Raw genomic sequence first — 15,281 nt, 5'->3', positions numbered from 1 at the left:
AGCTACGGCCACTCCTCCACCTCCTGATCTCCTTCACCATCTGGCCGGCCGTCGTCCTCAACCCCATCTCCACCCCGCGGCCTCCACAACCACATAGGGCTGCAGATCGAACGGCTGCTGGTCACGGCGTTTGACCGCGACATGCGGGAGGGGCTCGCTGCGGTGCCGGCATGGCGGCAGGGAGGCACGCAGGACAAGCTGTTTCCGGCGACCGAAGCCGTCGAGGTTGTACTGCCGGCCACCACTACGATATGTTGCTGCCGCCCCCTGAGGTCTCTTCTCCCCTTCCTGTATTTCTCTTATAAAGTTTTTTTCTTTTGTCCCGTTGAAGGTGTAAGCAGTAAGAGAAAATCATATGATCTCAGGGCTTCATGTGATTGCATCTGTATGTCAGGCTGAGGAAGTATCCGAGCTAGGATATACATATGCGATCACATGCTGCAAATGGTGCTGACCTCCTAGCCTCGGCTGCTGGGGCGTGCGCCCTGCCTCCCGCTGCTCGCCCGGCGACGGCCTCGACTATGTGTCTCGTGTGTTTATTGCATCTTTGGAAGCACAGGAACGGCGACGTCTTCAACGGCCTGTCGCCCTCCCTCCTTCTTGTCCGCAAACGGTGCAGGGATGATGTGGTGCTTTGGCGTGCGCGACTGCCGCTGGCGAGCCGCGATGACGTCGACCTCTGGCCTTCGCTCGATCTGTTGATGATCTGAAGGAATGCAAATATTCAGGTGGGAGCCTTTGTGCTCCTCCCAGTGAACAATCAACAAAAACATGCAAGCTATTAGTGCATTTGCTAATTAGGATTAAGATTAGGAGATTAGAGTGTATGTGTGCATGAAAGGTTGTCATGGAAACTTGTGACAAACATGCACATGTATTAATCATACTAATGTGTGAATTTGTATATTTTTAATTTCTTTACCAAGTACTACCAAATGTGAGACTTTAATTGTTTCAAACAAAAAAGAAACGAATTTATTGGTATCTTGTCTAGTATAGCTAAATGGTTGTAAAAGCATATGCATATGTCGATAGAAATTTGTATCAAACAATACAAATTTGTTGTGTACATACTACATAGGCAGTAGATTTACTGAACCTATTCTATTTTGTTTGCTGCTTAGGAATGTCCAGCGGGAAGATGACAGGAGAGATGAAGTAGAAATGGACCTCCTATTCTGCTCGAGGCTTGTCTTTGCGGTTCCAGTGGTGCCACGGCACGCTCCTCTGTGGCTGCTGCACCTCTACCTCAACCAGGAAAGTGGTGCTGCAGCTCTGATGGCTCTGGCCTTGGTCGCAGTTGTCGTTGGCCGTCGCAAAGGTCGTTCAGGGCTCACAGGTTTCAGGTACATGGTCCTTTTTGGATGCTCTTCTGATTTCTACAAGATTTATTTGGAATCAGCTGCAATACTACATATGCTGCGGAGTCGGATTTTTAAGTTCAATACCCCCTCTGTCCATAAGAAGATGCCAAAGTTTGTCCGGATTCGAATGTACCTATGAACTAATGAGTGTCTAGATACATTCAAATTTAGACAATTTTTGACATCTATTTATGGTCAGAGGTAGTAATTATTTCAAACTGAACTGATAGGAATTTGGTTCCATAGCTAGTGTAATTAAATGGTTGTAAAAGCACACCCCATGTGCAGCTACTAATACATGTAAGCCTTCTTTTTACAAGGATGGCTAGGATGTCAAATCTTATGTACCAAGTAAAAATAGCACGCTTTATTACAAGCTACCAGTACATGTATTTTTCTCTATTTCAGACTAGCTGGAAAATTTAACACTCAAAGGTGTGAGTGAATGCTTTATTCTCTGCATTGCGTGATGTTTTGGTTTGTGTGGTAACTCGGGATCTCATCGCTGGATCAGTATATCTAGTTGGCACCGATAACTAGATGCACCTCCACTCAACGAGCTGCTGCTCGAGCCCCTGTGCCAGCCTAGTTACAGGACGCCTCAAAGTTGTTGCATGTCTTCACCCATAATCTAACATGTTCGTACCAGTACACTTGCATACCTTGCATGCTTTTGCCAGCCACCAGAAAATTATACTAACATTTTTGTTGTATCTCTTGAACTAGTTCCATATGCTCCATCAGTTGAACAAGTGGACAAGATTCTGGCTCTGTGCTTGGCGCAAATTCTTCAGTTCTACCGTGAGGTCAACGAGACGAGTAGAACATGGAGAAGCAAATATTAAAGCAGCCAAGGTACTAGCAATTGAGTGTGCCTGCGTGCATATGGGCAAGCATCTAGTACTAGCACTAGTCTTAGCTAGGTGATTTATTTGACTAAATTAGCAGCCTTCTTTTTTAGCAAATGTTAACACACTAAACCTAAGTGTAAAGAATATTTACAAGACAAATTAAGGTTTGCGTCTTCTTGTTCTGATTTTGCTATTGAAGTGATCTTGAAACCGTAGTTTAGTTGATATGTATCTCTGTTCTGGTTCAGAAAATGTGGGCTTAACTTGGTAGTTGGGTTCTTATTTAAGAGGGTATTTAAGAGGGTTGTACTGTTGCTATATTCTAGCTGGTTGCGTCTGGTTGCGCCTGAGTTACGCCCCAATTCATGAAAACCTGGTAGCTGCGATGCCATCAACAGAACTTTTCCTTTATGTCAGATATTTGTTGCTTCCCTGTTTCTTTAATACTTTATACTCAGTTCAAAAATTATTCATGATCGACTAGCATAGGTTCTGTAGGAACTCATGTTTAGCTACACACACTTTCCTGGTGAGCGCTTGTCCATGTCAAATACCATCTACCAGTACCATACAAATGAGTGGTGGTCAAATAAGTTCGGATCTGAATTCCTTCTCTGAAAGTATAGTAAATACACACCCTGAACTTAGAACTGTTGTAGTGTTATTCTTTATATAGTTATCCTAGTTCCAGGTTTGTTAGGTTAGATACAGTTATATTTTCTGTAAGTGGCGTTTGTCATTGTTCGGTATAGCCTGAGGCATGTGTAGTTGAGTCGCATCTAACCAGATCATTGGCACAACTCCTAACTGGGTTACACGGGAGTTCTTTTCCTCCCAACAAAGAAACAATCTGACCCCTTTGTGAATGCATCCATTGTTTGACTGTTCATCTCTATTGAAAATCTCTTTCTTGCTGTGGAAATACTTGCCAATTTAACCCATTTCAATTCGAATTTCAACAACCAGGTGGAAGATGATGTTATTGCTCAGAGTACTAGTTGTAGTTTACTGCAGAGGTTCAGGTTTTTAGGAGCCTGTGTCTAAACTAGTTGTTCTATCCATGTTTTCAGTTTAATGCTATAGTACTTATCATCCTAGCTCGGCGCTTCCTAACAAAGTCAGTGAGACCTTTTTAGAGAGTTCAGTAGAGTAATTTCGTATCGATATCTTTTCCTTTTTTACAAATACCATGGCCATAACTACCGTTGTAACATGTGGTACTTGTCTCCTACTCCTCCCTCTTGTGCTCTTGATTTTCCTATTTATGAACTGCATGGCTTACGAATGTGGTGCATGAAGCAATGATTTTGTACTTTAAGTGATAGTATTGGCTAGTTATCTACAACCTATTTGGTAAAGAAAATTAATAAGCTATGTTCAGAAGCACGCTGTGAGCTTGGTAGCACTATGGTTGTCATGTGGTTGTGTTGAGGTGTTTTTCTTCTTCACAAATCCTTAGTTCCTGGATGTTTTAGTGGATTTTGGTATAGTTTGTGCTGCTCTTTTTTTGACTGGATTGTGTATTTGGCTTGATGGCAAGAATACCAGTCTACCAAAGTCTTTAATAGGTCTATGTTTGTCTCCTTTCACCGTTTTGGGAAGCGATGCCGTCTTGAGAATCTACTGTTCTTTTTCATTCACTTTTTTCTGGAACCATTTATGATATTATTGTTCTATGTTAATTGTTTGAGACCTCTGTACCAATATTATGGCATTACTTTCTGCTACAATATTGTCTTTGGGATAATATTGAATCGTGTCAAAAATTCAGTGAAATTTTATTGAAGTGGTATGTGCGGATTTAGTGTGAACAAATCTGTTTGGAATGCTTTGATCTCATTCTGCATTTTTGGAAAAAATTGGTTAGATCTTTGGAATATTCCTGTTATTTCTCTATGTGGAATGGAGCTGGGGTTGACCAAGACCGGATATATAATGCTTTTGCTAATTTGACCGCTCATAGTTGTTTTTTCATGATGGATTGGTGCCATTTTGTAGTTTTTGTCAGTTACTTTGGGCTTCTTCCATAATTAATTGGTGCCATTTTGCACAAGACATCTTAGCATTTTGAGATTTCTATCTATATTGAATCAAGTGTTAAGCCTTGGCCCTACTTTTTTCTTTCCTGTGCTTAGCTTTTGCATTTTTTTTGTAGGACCTTCCTGATGGCAAGTGCATGTTATGTTTTGACACTCTTTTTACTTCTAAATTGATGCGGTGCTGGAACTATTGTTGATCACAACTACTTAAGCTGATGTGTCCATCATTACTGTAGGTTTGCAAGTGAAGCTGCTTGCAATTATGTGGAGCAGCTGTATGACAAAATCATACATGGGTGTCTATATCTCTTGGCATGAGGGTGGATCAAGATAAAAAAAATTTGGAAGTACCAAAGAAAGCAACAAGAACATCAAAATCAAATGGTTGTTCAGCGAACAGTACAGTTGAGAGATAGGAAGGTGAAGTTCTTTGGTATGCTGTCATTTTCCCTTATTCCTATTCGTTTCTACTGCCCACGCTGCTTGTATGTACTAAGCTTTTTCGTGTTGTGGTAATTATCTTTACTATTATATTGGAGTTGGTCGTAGGTCATACAACGTGTTTGGTGGAGGAGATTCGGAGCATCCAAACCGTCCAATCTACTCGGCATCATCAACACCGTCATGTGTGCGCTCTTTTACCACCCCTTATTAATGCTTGATCAAATCAAATAATTTGTTTCCTATTTCGTTCGCATGCAAATTAATCAGCAGTAGTTTCCTACCTTAAAAATGACATAATCATCGGCCTACCATGTTCTCCACCGCTCCCAAATTAATCCTGGCCTGGGCGTCGTCACAAAGACGCACCTTCGTTTCAATATCCAGCCTCTGCGCCCTCCGGTAGATCCCGCCGGCACGCACGCCCAGTCCGGCCTCCGCACAGTCCCTACCTCCGGCACTGGCGCGCTTTCGCGGCTGCCACGAACCGATATCCCCGACGCCGCCCCAGTCCAGCCGGAATACCCCACACCTCCTTTCACCACGCCCCCTTGCATCTGCGCGAGGCATCTAGCGGCATGTAGTCCCGCTGCCGCCATGCCTTCCAAGATCCAACAGTCGGACGGCTTCCCTGTGCACCGCCCCTCCCTATAGCGCATATACATGGATTCAATTTTGGAGCAGACTATGATTCAGAAGCTACAAGTGCAGATTTTGGAAACGTCGCCAGATTCAAGTACTACCTATATACATCCACTATGAGTAATGCCTTGATTTATTGTGGTCAACAGGACAAACAAAGCTGCATATTATGCACCAAATTGATGCTTACTTTCCTTTTTTCCTGATGCATCTTGTATACACTTAATTATATGTGAATAAACACATTGTTGACCATTTATTTGATTGTGTGTTTTGCAGCTTCCCTTTGACAAGGTTTCGGAAGATTAACCAATAGCACTCGAGTGATTGGGCTCGAAAGATCAGTACAAGCACTATAAGGTAGCTCCACTAACTAATTTGTGGTGACATTTGAGAATCAACACCGGTTCATATATCTCCCTTCTTCCTAATAGAACTGGAGGAATCATCGTATTCATTGTTAAAACAAGTCAGCATTGGCATAGATTCTATGTGGTCTCCCAAGGCGCAGATTGGGCCATTCTAATTGGGGCTAAACACAAGGGTCTGGGAGTGAAGCACGCTGCCCTACAATGGTTAAATTTTTGCTGAACAGCTTTCCTTTACATTCTCTTACTCATTTCCTGTAAAGTATGCCAAATAAAATTCTAAGGAACCATCTAAAAAAAGGATACATTTTTTTCTCTATCATGAATCATTTCTCAAACTTCCACATATAAAAGAGAGAAACTTTTTTTCTATGAGCCCAAATAATTTTGTTTGGCTTTACTGATTGTCAAATGTTGATGGTTTTGCTGCGCCGTTTAAGTATTGCAGTATAATACTGAATAACTGATTGACCTGTGCTATTAAATAAATGTGCAAACTCATTAAAGGCAGACTGGTATGGGACTGAACAACTTTTCACTTTTGTTCATAGCTTTTTATGTTACAGATTCAATATTAATAGGATAAGCTTGAGGCGTGGAAGCCAGCGGCGCCGCCTGTCATTTTCTGGACTACCAAGCACGATATATGTAACAATTTTCTGTTACTAGGCAATGTGAAGTTCTTATTATGAATTGCTAGATTTGCTCATATGTTTAGCAACGTGCATTATTTTTTTTCGGCAGCTTCCATGAAAATGCACTTTACATAATGAACATAAGCAACTGTCTGCTGTTTTTTTTTTAAACCTTGAGTTTCCTCACTGTGTATTTTTTTTATTGATTTTGGTTAAGAAGTAGCAAGTATTTAAAAAAGCAAAGTGCTGGAGGAAAGCACTTAAAGAAAGAAAAAGCTAAGCTAAGCTATGAAAACCAAAACAATTACAAAAAGTTGGTTACCCAGGCCTTAAGGCCACTGTCTGCTGTTTCCTTTCATCTTCCTGGGCTTCTTGATTTGTTTTGTGCCAATCTATGAGAAATAATTTATTACTGTCTAGGTGAAGTACAAACGGGAGCATCTCAAAACGTTGTGTATTTCCCCACTAAACTGATGCATACAATACGTGATGCATTGTTCAATTTCTTGAGAATGGGCACTTCCCATCAATTCTAAGAAACATTTCCTCCATTTGCTTCTTACTTATGTTCCAGGAGAAGGAGATCATGTATCACTATCGTTTCACCATGCATAAGAAGTTTAAGGATCATGTTTCTTGGAATTTTGGTAAGATAACGCCTAATTGAGTACCCAAATCCAATAAAATAAAAAGTCGTCCCGCATGGGCGACTCGGGCGGCGGAAACCCTAGCCGCTCGACTCGGCCGCCTCCCCACCCCTCAGCCGCTGCCGGTGTGCTCCGACGGGCAAAGCCCATGCGATAGTGGGCAGCGGCGGGGATCTCCTCTCCCGGCACAGGGTAGGCGTTTGGCACGACGTCTTCTGGTCAGCAGCAGCGCAAGCTGCATATGGCTGGTTGGGGGGCAGCACGGTCGGATCTAGCGTGGAAACCAGGGCAGCGGCCCCGGGAAGGTGGTTTTGGCGGCGCGACATCTTGTCATGGCGGCGGGGAGCTGGGCTCGGGGCGGTGGATGGTGGTGCCCTCCACGGCGACGAAAGTCCCGTGTAGTGCACCTCAGGCACCGTTGGCCGCGCAACCGCGGTCAGCAGTGGTCTGCGGTCTTTCGGCGCCCCTCCTTGTCCGGCGGTGCTCCCCTGCCTTGGTTGCACTATGGTGTCGTGGACCTAGAGCAGGGCCTTCCCTGCATCAATTATTGGGCGCGCTGCTGGCTCGGGCCGGCTCGGGCAGTGGCCCTTCTAGCCCCGTGGCGAGTGGGTGTGCGAATGTCAGGGCGGTGGCTCCGGGTTGTGTGGCTGCAACTGACCAGATCACTGCAATCGACGGCGGCAACCGGTTGCCCCGACCGCGACCGAGGCGGGAACACCAAGCCTAAGTACACAACATATCAGATCGTTCTTCTGATCATTGGTCTGACCTTATCAATTGCAGAGTAAGCATTGTTACAAGATTCACATCTTGTTATAAAAATTCTAATACCACATAACTAATACGAAGTCAATGTACTACCTTTTTGCTGTTTGATTGCTGATGGTGTTCCGGGGAGTGAAGGGCAACGAGCATTGCAGGCTTCCAGCTCGTGCCATTACCTTACCCACTTGACTGCCTACGTCGGCCTGGAACAGTGACAACTAAAAGTAAAGGATCAACGACCCAGCCAGCCTCCCATGTACAGTTGCAGATAGAACAAGCCGGCTATCGAGATGTTTGATGTCAATGGTACCTTCCAAAATGTTTTTTGTAGCTACAAGTATTTTTTTTAAGTATTATACTTGATTCAGGCTACATCTCCAACATGTTTAAGTGCAAGTGTGTTCTTCGTGAGTCTCTGCACATGTTCTGATGTTATGATATATGATTGATTGTAGTAATATACTTCAATAAGAATGCTTTGAAGCACATAAGTTACTCAATGTTTTCCTTTTTCTTTTCTTTTCATAGGATTGTTGCATAGTGAGACAACTGGACTAATACTAGGTTGAAAATCCAAGCTATTTGAATTATCTACAACTAAGATACAGATGAAACCTAACATGTTTTTATGGTACAAATAATATTCTTTTAAGAACCGTAGGTACATATAAATTTTCTTTATCCGCGATGGGAACTTTGTTACAAATGTAATTTTTTCTTTGTATTATGTTTAAATTTGCGATGAAACAAACTTAAGAAATCCGTAGCAACGCACGGGCATTCAACTAGTAACTTTTCAAAGAGGCGGAAGATTGAGAGGATGATAAGGCGACTTGGCAAACAACACCGTTCAAATGCTGATGATGCCATGAACGATCTGTCAACATTGCACGAAGATCTCGAATATGTTACAGTAAGTTCATTGCAGTTCTTTCTCTTGCTTTCTGGACCATTCTTTTGGCATGAGATTTAGTATATTTCCTTAGGACTAAGTAGTATCATCGCACCATTCATGGATGGTACTTGTTCTAGAATCATTGAACATGCTCTAATTCTCAGCTAACGGTTTATTTATCATTATCTGTGCAGTTATTTCCGAAGAACGATAAATATGTCCCCTCTCTTCACTTTGAGGAACACCCTAGATATTGTAGAGAAGAAGAATTCCTTGCGTAAGCAGATCAAGGAGAATATCATGGTTGCTGCTGCAAATTAAAAGGACTTAGAAGGTTTATGTTTACATTACTGATTTTCCAGATTCTATCAAAATCTATCATGCACTTTTGCTCTTTATTGAAACTCTTCTACCTTATTGGCTTTACGTATATCCTCTAAAGTGCTAATTTTATCCTACACCTACCTAACAGAGACAGTAAGTGATGATGATACCTTGGATGTGAGTGGTGATGACTTCATTCATGTCTTGAAGTTCAGGGTATAAAGTTGCAGATGATGAGCTGACAAACAAAAGTCCAAAGTTTGATTCAAGACTCTTGGACATTGTGTTTGCTTCTAAATTTGCAGAAATATATCATGCATCAAGTTTGTTACTCAGATCATTACATCGGGTGAATGAGTTCTCAATTACTTTGTAGTAGTTTGGCTTAGATTGTTGCATACATCAGTTAGTGATCCAGGGCTTTTCTAACGCTATATGTGATTAATCATAATACGGAATTTAATCCTTGAGATACTTCTTGACGGCTACAAAATCCTCTCTAGGTCTGCAAGATAGCTATAAAATCCTTTTGCTCCCGCGAGAACTAGCAGCTGGTGTTTTCGATTTGGGTATAACCAATTCTACCTAAGAATTAAAATAAAATAATAGAACACATAAACCTACACATGTGCTTGTTCTGAAAGTATTAGTGATAAGAGCTCTTGATGGTATGAACATGGTACTCATTATATGATCATGCAAACATTGTTCTGGAAGTTTAAACCATACGTTGCTCAGAGTTTGTCTGTTTTTTTGGCTAACCAAGCATTGGAAATCAAGTTGTGGGGCTGCACCAGAAAACGTAAGACATATGTTTACATGAACTTGTGTAAATGAATTTACTACTTGTGTCCTTAGTTTAGCATTTTTATTACAGGTTATTAGTTTATATATGCACATTATAGCATTTTGAATTCGCATCAGAGCATGCCTCATGTGAGCTATAAGCTAGGTATTTGGTTTGATGAGCTAGAAGTACTTACTGAATTTGTAGTTGCTTACGAGCCAACATGCTACGCTATCTCTTATTCTCTTCACTATATTATCGATTTGGAAAACTATTCAAAAATTGCATCATCCTCTGCGAAGAAAATATCACCTTAGCAGTTTTTTTAAACTGGCATCTGCACGAGTTGCAACAACATCCCATGCAGCTTCGAGCAGCTACTTTTTTTTTGAACTTGCATCTACGAGGCATGTGTTATGTTTTGAATCAAGTTTCCAATGCAATGTCATGTTTTTAAAAATGCTTACATGTTGTGACTGAAGCATTTGCACCATTTGTGGCTGACTTTGATATTTAAGGGATTCTTCAGTTTTGAGAGTTGTTCACCATCCGTCACTTAAAAGATTGGTAAGCTGTGATCCGATGGCTGGCAGTGGCGACTCACTGGGAACATGGTCGCATCGTCCCGTCCATCGGCGCTTAAGATGCATGTCATATCTGTTTTCAAATTAGAGGCAAACCTCCTTGCCCGACCTCTTGGAAGATGATGGTGTCGTGCCACTACATCTCTGGCACATCACTTATAAGATCATGCTTCTCCATCTACTCCTCCCCGTCTCATCTTCCCTTAATTTCTGAGAACATAGAGATCTTGGTCCTGGGTTGATTCAAGACTGGTGTGAGCAGAAGCTACATCTGTATTCTGAAAGAGAGTTTTGGTATATCTAGACTTGGATCCGTATATCTTCATCGTGAAAATCGGTGCCTAGGAAATGAATATGTGCTTGAGTCGTGATTAGAAAAGAAGCAGCTCCATGGATCCTCAAGTTAGTAAGCTCCTAGTTTACTAGTACTGTAGTACTAGTTTTGCGACGAGTCCTTCCATGATTTCCATGAAAATCTAGGTGCTTTCTTTTATACTGGGGAAAAAGTAGCATCTATATTCACTATATATTCAAAGGCCAAGAGAAATTGCCGACGATACAAGCAGCAACTTGTTCAGTTAATATGTTCCATACTATAGTAGTATTTTCCTCATGGGATCGATCTGGATTAGTAGACTTTTCTCTTGTCCATGTTCTTGCACATTTCAACCATTTCCCTTTGGCTTGCACCATTTAATGGCTGCCATGAAATTTATTATTAATTTCTGGATTCAATATGTCACATGATTTGATGAGTATTTGTTAAGTTTTATTATTTTCTTACTTTAGAAAGTTTATTATGTAAGTTAAGTTGTTCCATTTGTTTCATATACCTCCTTTTTTATAAATATTAATGTTTGTCTTTTCTTTTCTAACCAATCTTTGATGGCATAATGGCCTATTGTCCTTGTGCAATTTATTTAACTTAAGCGGTTCCATTCTTTTGCATAAATGGCTCAAACTTTTGCATTCAAGGCGGCGTTGTGGCATGGTGACTGGCTGGATCACGCGGAGATGATTTGGCCGGCCTGCATGCCTTGTCTCTCGTTAACGCCAGTGGCCAGGTACTTTGGCAAGCGTGTCGAAGTGCCTCGGCTGGCTATAGCTCCGTTCTCACTTGACATCCTCAAGTTTGGTTGTAGCAGCTGCACGTCTGACGGCTCGTTGCACCACTGTCTAAGCTGTATGCCAATAGTCATGTAAGTGGGGGTGCTCATTTGCATGAAACGTGCTATCAGATATCTTGATCTGTGCTTACCCTGCAGATTCTTCAAAATTGCAACTCAAGTATAGCATATCTTTCTCCGAATAGGTGGATAATTGGAGTTTTTAGACTTGCTGAGGTCAATAATCTACCAAATCTCAGGATGAATATGAAATTTGACATTGAGGTTGCCAATGTTTCTATTAAGATTGCCTTGTTGATTCTATATCTTTTGTTGTGTTACATTGTGTAAGTATTACTGTTAATGTTGGTTATTTTAGGTCCCTGTTTAAGAACCTCAGCATGGACATGAAAGATGTCAAAACAAATTCATTTCTTAAAGGCCGAGGATGTGAAGTTGAGAGAAATCCACATTTTTCAATCAAAGTTGATGTTGCATCTCAAACCCAGTAGTTGTAGCAGTCTCTTCAGACATCAACCCCCCAATAAACCACATGGAACTGCAGCCTGAAGTCAAGAACACTTCCTGTGTCGTGAGGCTTCATACTATACTGAATCAGGTTGGCTTCAGACTTGCGTTGTCAATTCAATTAGGTTGGTGTGAAACTGTGCTTTCAACCGGTATTACATTTTGAATATTTTTTATGCATGCATTATCCTTCTGACCATGTACCTGTGTACCTCCTAACTATACGGTAGAAGATGACAAAATTGATCTAATGATGCTTGCTCAAGTCTCCTCACATGCCCTGGCCTAGGTCTCACCATCATAAACACCATTGTCATTGCTATCGCCATCGCCTCTCTCAGTTGGATTTGTCATGCTGATATTCTCACCCATCTATTACTGGACCATTAGATATTTCTAGTGATGACATATATTCCTTCATTTGTCGTTGCAACTTTTTTTGTTGATTGTGCATGATGAGATACACTTTAAGATAAATTCAAAACTTTGGTCTCTTGGCTCACAATTGCAGTTCAACAAGTATGTTTCTAAACATAAATACCTTGCTATTTGAATTTTTTAAACAACTAATTAAAGCTAGTTATTTAATATAATCATGGGCGTGGCTTTTGATAAGGCTATCAAAGAGATAATTTGGATCTTTGATGCGCAAGTATCAAGTCTGTGGCAACACGCAAGGTAGCTCTTTGACATGCTAGTAAGCTGCTAATCCAAATCAGCAAAACATACCCTTTCTGTTGTGTCCTAAAATTTCTCGAAAAATTATTGAAGTTCAAATTTTTCTGATTATTGTATTATGTAGTATCTTTTAGTTCATCAGCTTGGACCCTAACACCTACCATTGACTTTCTTTCATACTATCCTGGATAATTCGTTAGTGCACAACAAATGGTTGCCATGCTGATTTTGATAGTAGTGGCTTAAATTCCAAGTAGTTTGTGTGAACAATGATCACTGTGTTAGATGGCCTTTTATAGTGTTAAGTTGATTTAGAAACATATTTGGAAACCCAAGTGTAGGTTCCATTCCCTTCATATTTGTAGTGACGGCCAACTAGTGTAGAGTTTTGGGAATTTGTATTTCTATTATTATACTTGCCGTGCTCTCTAAAGGGAGAATACACTACTTGATTTGGGCTACACCTACACTTTGTTGGACTGCCCTCCTTTTTTACATCTACAACACCTCTTGTAGTGTACTATATGTTCATGTGTTTACTGCATGTAGTAAGATGCATCCTAATTTGCTAATATTGTATATTGAGAAAGGAATCCTCTTTTGCAGCTGTAACTTGTTTTCTAAGTAAAATCCAGCAGCTCTCTTGTTGCACCTTGATTCAGCAAATCACTTGCATCATTGACGACCATGTTTATCTGAGGTTTAGTCGGCTGATTGTTTTTGAAAGATGTGTCTTTCTAGTTAACTTGTGGCTTAATTTAGTTTACTTCATCAATGTCAACCTGAAACCATATTTTATTTCATGTTCAGTTAGTGTCTACTGAGACCAGTTGTAGCCAAAATTGGTAGTATTAGAAGTTGAAGCTTCTTGGCACTGTACTAAAAATACCTATTATTGTTGTCTTCTTCAAATGTTGGTTTTGTCTAATAATGCTGAAACGATTCAAATTTGGAGCTTTTGGTACAATTTTCTCAATGCAAAATCTAATTTTTTTTACTGCAAGATGGATAAATAGATAGTCAGGAGTGTTGATTCTGTTTGCATTCTTTAGGGCCCGAGGAAGATACTCGACGAGGGGAAGGAGCATCTTAATGAATAGCAAAGGGTCGTGTGGGTACATTGAATCCCGCCTGCCGGATGGCATTAAGCATGCGACAATGTTGAGCCAGGTGATTTCTTCTCTCACTTCCATCCTTATAGGCTGCATCACTAACTTTGCACTAATCTTGCATGGTAATAAGTAATAACACTATGTCATTCCTGACAACTTGAACTTTATTAATTGTCTCCCTCTTATGATATCGCCATGAAGTCAAGGCTGTATTATCACTATCATGATTGCCTACAAAGTTTACTTTCCCAGTGGTTGTGTAGTACATCGACATATTTGTGATAACTTGCAGCTTCAACTTCACAACATGAACTATCTAGGAGCCGAGTTGAATAATCTAGGAGCGGATTTTTTATAGCTCTGATTGCAAAATAGAGCCAAAAAATAACATATTTTTGTAGTTGGTATTAACTGTGCATATCAGCTCTGAACTATCTCTCCTGGATTATTTTTAGAGATAAAAATTGTCTTGTATACTTATTGCTTAATTACTTGGCATGCTTAACATTGGAAAGTCTCCCCATTTTATTCCACCATTTTATTCCAGTGAACCCAAATATATCCATTACAGTTTAGTTTTAAACATAAAACCAAGCCAATATGAAATCACAACTTTGGTTTATTTTTTTAATATCAACTGCAGTTTTATCTTGAATAGCAATCTTACCTCTTAAACATCCCTGCATTCTTGTGATTATATTATAGATATTGCATTAGCTCCATTGAAGCCCAATTTGAGCTAAGCAGAGTGACAAATCGCACATGAATAGATGCTTCGTAATGCTATGGTGTTGTGTTCATTTAGTTTTTGTCATTCTTGGAATATCAGTCCCCATTCTGCAATTACATTGAATCCAGGATGCTCTACCGGCAGAGCTTTTCCTTGAGTTTGTGCTCTTTTTTTTTTTTGCAGTTGTCAGAGCTATGTTACCTAATCTAGTTATATCTTGCTATCCCTGTTCCTTTGCTTCAACTCACGTGACAAATAAATGAAGTGTTTAATGTGCTTGATTCTGTAATGAGCATCTTTTAATTCTTCCAACTTATTAGTTTCAGTGACAAGGGCGACACATGTTGCTGTATCTTATAATTCTTTCACTCGTAGACACACCATCATTACCTTCTTTCATCACTCCAAAGGCAATGCATGTAAATTCTGCACTATCATGGCAACTTTTGCGATGGGCTTTGTGTTCTATCACACAAGTATAGGGGGTTTTTGACCTCCCCTTATAAAGGACACCCCCCGTGCTATGGCGTATGTCTTTATTGTCATGAGACTTATCCACCTGGGACTGTCACCTTTTTTATGCACAGTCGGTACATTCTCTCAAATACGATGATGGGGTGAGAATTTCTTTTATGTGTGTTTCCTCTATCTGTGAGACCAAAAATAAGTACTCCCTCCGTCCTATGAAACATGTCAAAACTTTGTCTAATTTAGATGTATCTAGATGCTAAATAGTGTTAGCTAGATACATCCAAATTTAGAGGAAGTTAAGACATGTTTGATGG

At 40.5% G+C, this 15,281-nt stretch overlaps 3 long non-coding RNA genes across 4 annotated transcripts; all 3 read left to right on the top strand.

Annotated features, from left to right (window-relative positions):
• Positions 1 to 1,212: 1,212 nt before the first annotated feature.
• Positions 1,213 to 10,308, top strand: LOC124658828. 2 transcript variants are annotated; one of them, XR_006989354.1, is made up of 6 exons: positions 1,213 to 1,346; positions 2,091 to 2,219; positions 4,491 to 4,674; positions 8,555 to 8,665; positions 8,842 to 8,981; positions 9,120 to 10,308. It is a non-coding gene; the product is annotated as an uncharacterized LOC124658828 (long non-coding RNA). The 2 variants fall into 2 exon arrangements; XR_006989353.1 differs by having other exon boundaries at positions 4,491 to 4,687.
• LOC124658831 lies at positions 5,208 to 6,339 on the top strand. Its single transcript, XR_006989357.1, has 3 exons — positions 5,208 to 5,431; positions 5,617 to 5,697; positions 5,772 to 6,339. It is a non-coding gene; the product is annotated as an uncharacterized LOC124658831 (long non-coding RNA).
• Positions 10,309 to 10,507: 199 nt separating the features above from the next.
• LOC124658830 lies at positions 10,508 to 14,906 on the top strand. The gene is made up of 3 exons (XR_006989356.1): positions 10,508 to 12,067; positions 13,707 to 13,824; positions 14,872 to 14,906. It is a non-coding gene; the product is annotated as an uncharacterized LOC124658830 (long non-coding RNA).
• Positions 14,907 to 15,281: the final 375 nt, after the last annotated feature.

Source organism: Lolium rigidum, chromosome 6 (genome assembly GCF_022539505.1).
Source record: "Lolium rigidum isolate FL_2022 chromosome 6, APGP_CSIRO_Lrig_0.1, whole genome shotgun sequence".
In the NCBI taxonomy this organism is placed as follows: domain Eukaryota; kingdom Viridiplantae; phylum Streptophyta; class Magnoliopsida; order Poales; family Poaceae; genus Lolium; species Lolium rigidum.
The sequence above is the reverse complement of the archived record's forward strand: the minus strand, read 5'-3'. Positions and strand labels throughout refer to the sequence as shown.